This window comes from Cryptomeria japonica, chromosome 10, assembly GCF_030272615.1.
Source record: "Cryptomeria japonica chromosome 10, Sugi_1.0, whole genome shotgun sequence".
Classification (NCBI taxonomy): Eukaryota; Viridiplantae; Streptophyta; class Pinopsida; order Cupressales; family Cupressaceae; genus Cryptomeria; species Cryptomeria japonica.
The window spans coordinates 775539188-775549274 of NC_081414.1; positions in this window are offsets into that span (position 1 = coordinate 775539188).

Consider the following 10087-nt stretch of genomic DNA (forward strand, 5'->3'; position numbering starts at 1 on the left):
TTTGCAACCCTTCTGCATGAATGCCCAGTTGGACATTACACCCTGTCTAGGAGTAGGCAACTAGGGACAAATAGGGACAACTCAAAATTATGTATTTGCCTTAGTAGCTAAAAATTATGTATAGCACATTAGAATTAGTTTTGTCCTGCAACCCTTTTGCATGAATGCATAGATAGATTTCATTTGTAGGAGAAAACCTGTCATAATAGAAAAAGAATATGTGCAAACTATTGAGTCTAAAGAGCTAAAAATAATATCAAATAGTGAAACTAAAAATAGAGATTATTACAATGAATTATGTGGTTCATTATTAAAAACTATATCTACGAGAAAGTAGGGGAATATATTTATTCACTATTTCTCTCATACCAATATATAGTCTACATTCATTCTTTAATCATTTGAAAAATTAGTCTAAGAAATATCTCATTGCGGTGCTGAATTGATTATTTAAATTACTAAGTTCTTAAACAATCTCTTATCAACTCTTTTGTGTGCTGATGGTTCTTAATGGATCTGGAATTGGTTTATTATGTTGTTCAAAATGGACAATTATGTGGTTGTGGATTAAATTGGTTAAGCAACATTTGGGTCAACAATTATTGAGTTCAGTCAACTTAAAACTAAAAGAGTAAATGTATTGTTATCTTTTGATTTCACATTGATTTCTATGGAATAATGTTGAATAGTAAGTATTGTTGTTGAAATTACATGCTCATAGGATTTCAATAAGTGTAAGTAAATATATCTATCTTTATATTAAAAAATTTAGGATTACAAATTTCAAAAACACATATGAAAAAAACTTGTCTTCTCCACCAAATGAATAGATCTAGATGATCAACACATCAATAAGTATAGATTTTTAAAATTTTGTTTATGCATTCTCTAGAACTAAACAATAACTTATTATTTGTATGAAAGACTTTAGATAGTAACTGTAGTCACACAAATCTGTCCAGCTTAATTAAATAAATATTTGCTATTTATTTGATTAAAAATCCACTAGCCATTAGTTAATTAAATTAATATTTAATTAATTCATCTCCACACATTCTCCTATTAATTAAATAAATTATTCAATTTATTTTAATTAATTCATTAAATCAAATCCACAATCAAATAAATGAATAAAATCTATTTATTTAATTAAATCCCCTTATTCCTCTTTTAAATAAATTAAATAAAATATTTGTTTAAATCATTATCCCCCCCCCACTTGCATTTTCCTACAAATGCAACTTGCACACATTTATTGAAATAAATGAATTTCTATTTTAATAAAATCCTATTTTCCCTCACCCACCAAATCCACTTGCAAAATCTAATCCCCTTCTAGATTCTTCTAACCCCTTCCTAATTAGCCTAATCCATCCCCTAATTATTTTCACATTCCTAAGCAAAATGGAGTCACTTCTCAAAGACTCCAAAGTCTTTGAAAAGCATTTAATGTTTTGTGTGTTCAACAAATTAACCCCCAAAGTCTTCCAAGACCACTAATGGCTCTTAAATGACCATTTATGGCTCTTACATAACCATTTATGGTTATTTCAAACTTGTCTCCCCAAACATTTATTGTTTTGACCATATTCATCCATTTCACATTTGCACAAGAGTTTATCCATTGGATAAAAGCTTTATTCTTTGAATAAAGATTTTATTCATTCAACCAACCTTGACTTTAACTCCCAAGGTCATGCCAAGCATTAAATGCTTATTCCCTCTCCTCTCAACCTATCTCACATTGACACTTGTCATCTTGGGATTAGGTTGAAAGCCCTCACATGGATTTGAAATCATTCAATCCTGACCCTTGTTGAGATTACTCAATCTCAACCATTCATTGCTCCATTTTTCCTATAAATAGAGCCCATTTCTTCATAATCTAGATCCTGAAAACTTGTATTCATTTAAGCTATAAGCATTTTAAGAGAGCATTTTAACATAATCAACTAATATCTTGTCATTTTGGGTTAAAATCAATCATTTTAATATCATTTAGTATTTTAGCTTTTTATTTTACATTTAGAGCAATACTACAATCTCAATCCTCCATAAGCATCCATAGTGCAAAAAGCTGCTGAGAGCTACACTATTTTGGAACTTAGAGAGGAGAAGAACAAGGGAGAAGGAGCTAAAAGCATGTTAGGAGGTATTTGGAGATGCCTCATCATATTTGCTTCTTTAGTTAAATATACTTTCATGTTTTTAGTGTCTCTCTTGATATGCCTGTTTAGATTAGTTTTTGATTGACTAACACTAACGATTTTCTTGTGTCTTTTGTGTTCTTTATCATTGACTAACCTTGTCCATTTTGCAGGGCATCATTTGGTGAACCTGACGTGAATCGAACACCAAAAATATCATCATTTTTTAACAAACTAACATGTCTGAATGTTGAAAGTGTCACATAGGTTGCGCTTTGGTGCTATTGAACACGTTCTAGTGCTATCGATACTTATGGTTTTAGCACTATTGTTCTTACAATAGCGCTATTGTCTCAAGTTCAGCACTTTTGGAACTGTTTTGGTGCTTTTGACGTCGTTTTGGCGCTATTAACCATTTTTCAGCATTTTTGCCTCTTTGTCTTTCCCCTTCTTTCAGTGCTTTTGTGTTAAATAGCACCTCTGTTCAAACACAGGCTAGCACTATTATAACAGAATGTCGTAAAAATCACCTTGTAACCAAAAAAGTGAAAATTATAGGCTTGTGGAAGCCCCCCCTTGGACATAGATTTTACTAACAATTTGTTGTTTGTGCAGGTTAAAACTCACCATTAAAAATCACAAATTTTCCTTTGGTGCATTAAAACTTGAACAAACAAAATTTCATTGCTTTCTAGTTAGGATTACTCATCTTTTGGTGCTTTTAAAACTTGAACAAACAAAATTTCATTGCTTTCTAGTTAGGATCACTTGTCTTTTGGTGCTTAAAATCAACAAACAAATTTGATTTCCTTGCATCAAACTAAAGAATGTACAAATCCACACTTCAAATTTTGGTGCACATAAAATACACAATCCACTTGTTTTGATTTTTGCAAGCGATTTTACTTCATGCAAACGTGTTTTTTTAAGTTGACCAGGATTTCCAATTCCTAGATTACAACACATTGCCTTTGAAGTTAAAAAGAACACCATGGTTGTTGGAGCAACATCTCCAAATAGTTAGATCACATTGCAATGGTGGATTAAAAAGAACAAGTGTTTTTCATGTTTGGCACACTTGTGCACAAAAGTCAGTCAAGTGGTCCTACCTCTAACACACACTATCCTCTCCCTTGGCTTTCATGGTCCTAGGTGCAAGAGAAAAGTGTTAGTAACACTCAAATTTTATCTTTTTAAGAGAGGCCTGCCAAGAGATCGATACTCTTAGGAACGACCTCGCGCGATAAATCCTTTGAGCTGCTATAGAAATTAGGTGAGAGCGAAAGTTGTAGCCTTGGGTATAACTGCTCCTACAGTGAAACTGGTCGAAAGGACAAATGGGCCCCACCACTAGTTACAAGGCTCTTAAGTGAGTCACTGTAGAATGAACTTATGTCCAAAAAAATCGAACATGACTAAACACCTTTAAGTAGTAGCCCACTTGTTCTATTGATTGAGGATATTTGTGATATAATTTAGTGCAAGAGCATAGATGGTTTTGCTCCCAACATACTCATCAGACATATTTCCTTGAGTAGAAACATAGCTTTTTGAAAAGTCACTTGTGGCTTGATAAAAGTGGTGACTCCCCCATCATAGGGATCATCTATTTGTTATGCTCGTGCAAGACTTAATATATCACATCCTTACCTTCCATGGCGGGATTCATAAGGTATGTAGTACCAAAGTCGAAGAAATATCAAGATGTGGGCTAAATTTATCACAACTGGCCATTTGACCTTAGGGATAACAAGTGTTTGAAGTGTGTTCGTTTTAAAGACCAAGTACAAATTGAGCCGACTTCAGGCTTTGGAAATACACCTTAAAATATATCTAAAGGAAGGGTCATATAAAAAGTCTAAGGATTGGGTTGGTCTAGACCCATACTCATTTGTGTCTTTTAGGCAACATTCTTGTGTTTGTGTGCTTGCTTTGTTTTCTTGTCAAAGAAAAACCAGAAAATCAGTCCCAAACACAAAGTATTCATCCAACATTTCTCAAAAACAACCCAACACATCAAAAATAAAGTGCAAAACAACAAAGAGTCAAATTTTATGACCATTCTTCACATCTTGCGAAAGAAGAAGTGTCATCAGAATATCAACTTGAAAAGAAGACCATTAAGCTCAAAGGCTTTGATAAAAAGGAGGAAATTTTTCTATATAAATAGACAAATCTTTGTCTCACATAAAGTCTTTCTGCATCACATGCGTCTCTACATTCAAGGCAAAACAAACGAATTTGATTCCGAATCATTGAACCACAGAGCTTTTATGCAATATAGAGCTCTAAGTTATCACAAAAACCAAGGAGGTAAGATTAATCCCAACTTCTTCCCAAACGTCTATATCACATACAACACAACTCGAGAAATACCACCAACACCTGAAAGAGAAAAGGTAGAGTTTGTCCCATTTATAACACAAAGTTTTTATTGAAGTTGAAAACATTTCATCCATCATCTTCTTCACTCATTATCACTTCATCATCCATCCATTTCAACTCTCAAAACATTAAGAGGTTCTTGTCCCAAGTTCTCTTTTAGATATTGCTTGAAATCAAAAACATCACATCACTTTTTAGATTGTTTCTACATCTAGGATAAGCTCATCCTAAGAGACACATCTACGCAGGTTAAAACTAGTTCATGAGTGAATCCTCTCATTGCTAGGTAGTTAAATCTGTATCACATCTTGGATTTCTCTACACCTTATCACATCAAAATTTATCAAAACAAGAAAGCAATTCAAAAAAGGAATTTCGGTTACATCTACCTTAAAAGTGCTAGAGATCCACATGCAACACAATTCACCAACCATTAAACTTTCATTTCATCAAACAACTCATCATCATTTTCACTCAACTTCAACAAAGACTCATAAGCAAAATGGCCCAAACCCAATCACAGTCAAGGCAACGAGAAATAGAAATGGAAGAAGAAGAAGAGGAAAATCTCAATGAATTTCAAGAAGCACTTGGAGGAAATGCGAATGATGAAAACCCAAGTACTCCTACTCCTGCAACAATAGAAAGGGCCCAACATAACCCTCTCTTTAACAGACTATTTGACGAAATACTCAGGAGCAATGCGGATGCTCACTTCTTAAGACTTGCTCAAGAAGGAGTAAAACTCCCCTCTGACTTTGATCTTGCCCAATTAAGACAAACATCAGAAAGACAAAGTCACCATGAAGAGGAAAGAGGTAGAGATCCCATCAGATATAACATTCCTCGAGGTAACCCACCACCTCCTCCTCCAAATGAAATGGAGATGTTGCAGCAACAAGTCAAGAATCTCGCCCAACAGCTTCATAGTGGTGTCAAGACTAACCAATTCTCACTCAATGACATCTGTCCCTATCCTTTTGATAGGAATCTTTACATGCCACCATTTCCACGAGGGTTCGAAACACCCAAATTTGAAAAATATAGAGGAAAGGGGGATCCCTGTGATCATGTCAGAGAATTTCATTCCGCTTGTCTTGAAGTGGCATATGAAGACACCTACCTAATGCGCCTTTTCCCCCAAAGCTTGGGAGGAACAACCACATCATGGTTTTCCCACTTACCAGGGGGCATTAGAACATTTGAGGAACTTATCCAGAAATTCCTCGCTCATTACTCTCATAACATTGAACGCGACATCACCATGGCTGATCTGTGCAACACTAAACAAAAACTAGGTGAACTATTTTCAGTATTCCTGCAACAATGGCGCCAAATGTCTAGTAGATGTTCTCTTCAGTTACCTGAATGAGAACTAGTGGAAATATTCATTTCCAACTTAAACGAAGAAATGGAATTTCACCTGGATGTCAAAGACACAGACTCTTTTAATGATATGATCACAAAGGGTTTGAAATGTTAATAGGCACTCATCAAGAAAGGACTCATCAAAATGTATAATGAACCAAAAGATGGTCCTCGCCCACGCTTCAATAGTGATAAACCAAGCTTCTGGAACAAGAACAAGAATATCATCAACGATGGGGTTGTGGATGCCAGGACTATCCAAAATGCACAACCTGTGGTTCAGTTTGCAGGACATAATCCTCCACCTCAGAATAACACAAATGATCCTTCCAATCAAGGTTGCATCACATCTCATGATGAACCAAGACCTTGTCGGCAAAAATAAAAACACACATACACTCCCTTAGGGGAACCCATTGAAACTGTCTTGGAACAACTCATTTCTCAAAATTTGGTCACTCTACCTAAAGTATTAAACTATGAGCCTCAAGTCAAACTAGCGTGGTGGAGAGATACTGAACACTGTGAATTCTATCAAGGGAGAGGACACAAGACAAGTAATTGTCACCGATTGAAAGATCTTATTCAGGATCTTATTGATCGAGGAGAAATTGAAATAGAAGGATATGACCCAAAAACAACCAATAATGATCATCTAATGTTCAGAAATCCACTTCCATCACAAGATAAAAGGGGTCCTTCCACTTCCAGGCAAGGCACTGATACCACTGATTATACACAGGCTGCGTATAATTACACTGTAAATCATCTATATGATGCTAGTGAACAAGTTGCAACTATAACCTTCAAAAATCCCAACTCAAATTGCAATGTTGTTACACGTCATGGCAAGGTCACCATAAAGGCAGCTCCACAAGGCACCACCTCCATCCAAAAACACTACAATCTTGTGGAACAATTAGATAAAATGCCTGCGCTTATATCCATTTTAGAGCTATTGCGCCTATCACCATCCCATAAAACTATCTTGGATCAAGCACTCCAAGAGGCATCAGTCCTTACAAATTTGAATACAAACCAATTTCAAGCCATGGTTGGAAGTATAAAGTCATCACCTTGTCTCACTTTTTTCGAAAGCGACAACTCTTCCTTCCAGCAACCTCATAACGCTTCGCTACACATTGAAGGCTTTATCAATCAACATAGGATCAAGCGAGCCTTGATAGATAATGGAGCAGGCTTGAACATTTGTACACTACAGTTGGTCATAGCATTGGGCTATGCGGTAGAATCAGTGGATCCTCATAAGAAGATCATAATCAAAGCCTATGATGATGCAGAGCTTTCATCCAAAGGAGCTATGGTACTACCAATCCGAATGGGCTCTGTGGTAAAACACATCATCTGTCAGGTTCTGGATCTTCCTCTGCTATACAATCTATTGTTAGGGAGACCTTGGATACATGCCATGCAAGCCGTTCCATCTACCTACCATCAATGTATCAAGTTCCCACATAACGGTGTAGAGATCACAATCCTAGGCGATGCAAATCCCTTTGCATATTGCCATAATATCAACCATCAACCAAAGATTACTGTTCCTAATAATAGAGAAGCCATTTTCTCCACATCATATATAAGTCCAGCCTCTCTTACTAGTTCAAACACCACTATACCCAAGCAAGAAAATCTTAAAATGAAAATAGCAGAGGAAGGTCCCGGGGAATACAACTTGAGTCAACTCTTTTTTGTGGGATAGATGCCCACTTCTCCTAGAACACATGGTAAGCCACAACAGTTACTCTAGCCACCACTGATCACGCCAACATGTGCTTTGATGCCTTTCATCCTTGGAAAGAGTCAAGAGGAAGAAACCCAAGATGAGGACTTAGCGGAATGGATCTATAAAGATCCCATCACCACTGATATCCCGCAAGTTAAACTTCCTACAGCTCAGTATGGCAAAGGTCTCCTCATTATGCAACGAATGGGATATGATGGTCAGAGTGCTTTGGGATATTGTAAACAAGGACGACATGAACCTTTGTTGCCAGAATTAAAACCCAAAGGTAATACAGGCCTAGGCTTTGAGAAAGAAATCTTTCCTAAACTCAGATTCAAAGGAAAACCCAGCAAACCATTATGTCAGCCTACAACAAAAAGGACACCTTTCATCATTAAAACAACCTCAAGCACCATCCCAACTACCCCATCAAGGCTCACAAACCCAACGCAACCATCACCAATGCCATTCATTCCACCAAATGATGCTATAATCCCATCACCAGCGCCATTAGCAGCAGCAACTGTATCAGAACCCACAACAGTATCTATGGCACTAGCAGTTCCAGCAGAAACCACTGAGTCAATATTACTGATACTCCCCATATCAGATTCCTTGATCCCCATCAAACTCCCTACAGCACCGATCACTACAAAGGTACATAAACCAATCACACCTTCAGTGTTTAACTCAAAGGACATCCCAGTATGGTATAGTAATCGGATGCTGGAAAGCGATTCAGAGACTGACTCACATGAAGGGGAATTTGATTTTGTGCAGCTTAACACTTCAGATGAGGAAGACACATCACCACCTCCACCACGCAAAGACATCCCTATTTACAGAGAACCACAGATAAAGACCACTTGGGTTTTTGAGCTGGAAACATCTTCCATAGACCCTACGTCTCATCCTATGCCCGATTCTGACAGGGAGAGTATCATTAATGACCTTCACCATAACGTCTTAACCCTCACTGATACATCTAATGCACTTAACCTAATTGATGAAGTAATGCCCATTATCCACCCTGAACTCATCGAATGGAACCAACCAAATCCCCCATGTCTTGACTTCTTCCAAAACGATGAGGCCATCATTGAATTTTTGGAATTAAGGGATAACCTACCAAGAAGGGATCACAAAGCTGGATTCACCATTGAACTAAATAGCACAACATACTTCGGGGCAGATGCCAAACCTTTCAGTTGCAAAAATATAACAATAAAACATGGATCTTCCAGTGAAAACCACACTGTGGCACTTTTTGATCCCACAAAAGTAAAAAGAAAGAGCTTATCCAATGGTGAAAACCTCTCTGAGGTGCTTGAGGATGAAGGGTTTGACATTCACCCTGCTAATGCACAACAGGAATGATCAACGATTCTCATCGAGGAAACCAAAGAATACAATTTGGGGACTCCTAAAAATCCTCATCTCATACATCTAGCATCTCTTCTCACTCTAGAGGAATAGCCTAAGTTTATAGAGTTCTTCTAGAAGCATCAGATCAACTTTGTATGGTCATATGCAGACATGCCTGGGCTTGATCCTGATTTAGTCATGCATCACCTCACTGTCGTAGAAGGAGCCAAACCTGTCAAGCAGAAGCTTTGTAAGATGCATCCTCAAATTCCAGTACTAGTCAAAAGAGAACTCAAGAAATTCCTAGATGTTGGTTTCATTAGGCCAATTGATTATGCAGAATGGATCTCCAACATTGTGCCTGTCGGCAAACCAAAAGGGGGCATCCGCATTTGTACTGACTTCAGAGATCTGAATAAGGCCTATCCTAAGGATGACTTCCCCCTACCAAATATCGACATCATAGTAGATCTGACAGCAGGACATGCCATGCTTTCACTCATGGATGGCTTTTCAGGATACAATTAGATAAAGATCACACCAGAGGATCAACATAAGACAGCCTTCACATGTCCATGGGGCACATATTGCTGGAATGTAATGCCTTTCGATCTAAAGAATGCAGGAGCGACCTATCAAAGAGCAATGACCACCATCTTCCATGACATGATGCATACTATGATGGAAGATTATGTGGATGACTTACTAGCAAAATCACTCACCAGAGAAGGGCATCTCCACATCTTAGATAAAATCTTTGATAGACTGGAACAATACCATGTTCGGCTCAACCCAAAAAAATGTGTCTTTGGAGTAACCTCCGAAAAGCTTCTAGGATACATTATCTCAAGCAAAGGTATTGAAGTCGATCCAGCAAAAGTTAAGGCAATCATGGACATGCCACCACCAAAGAATATCAGTCAGCTAAGGACATTACAAGGGCGGCTTCAATCCATTCAAAGATTCATTGCACAATTGGCCGATAAATGTCACCCATTCACACACTTGCTACACAAGAAAATTTGCTTTCAGTGGGATGCCCAATGCCAGCAAGCATTTCAGACACTTAAAGACTATC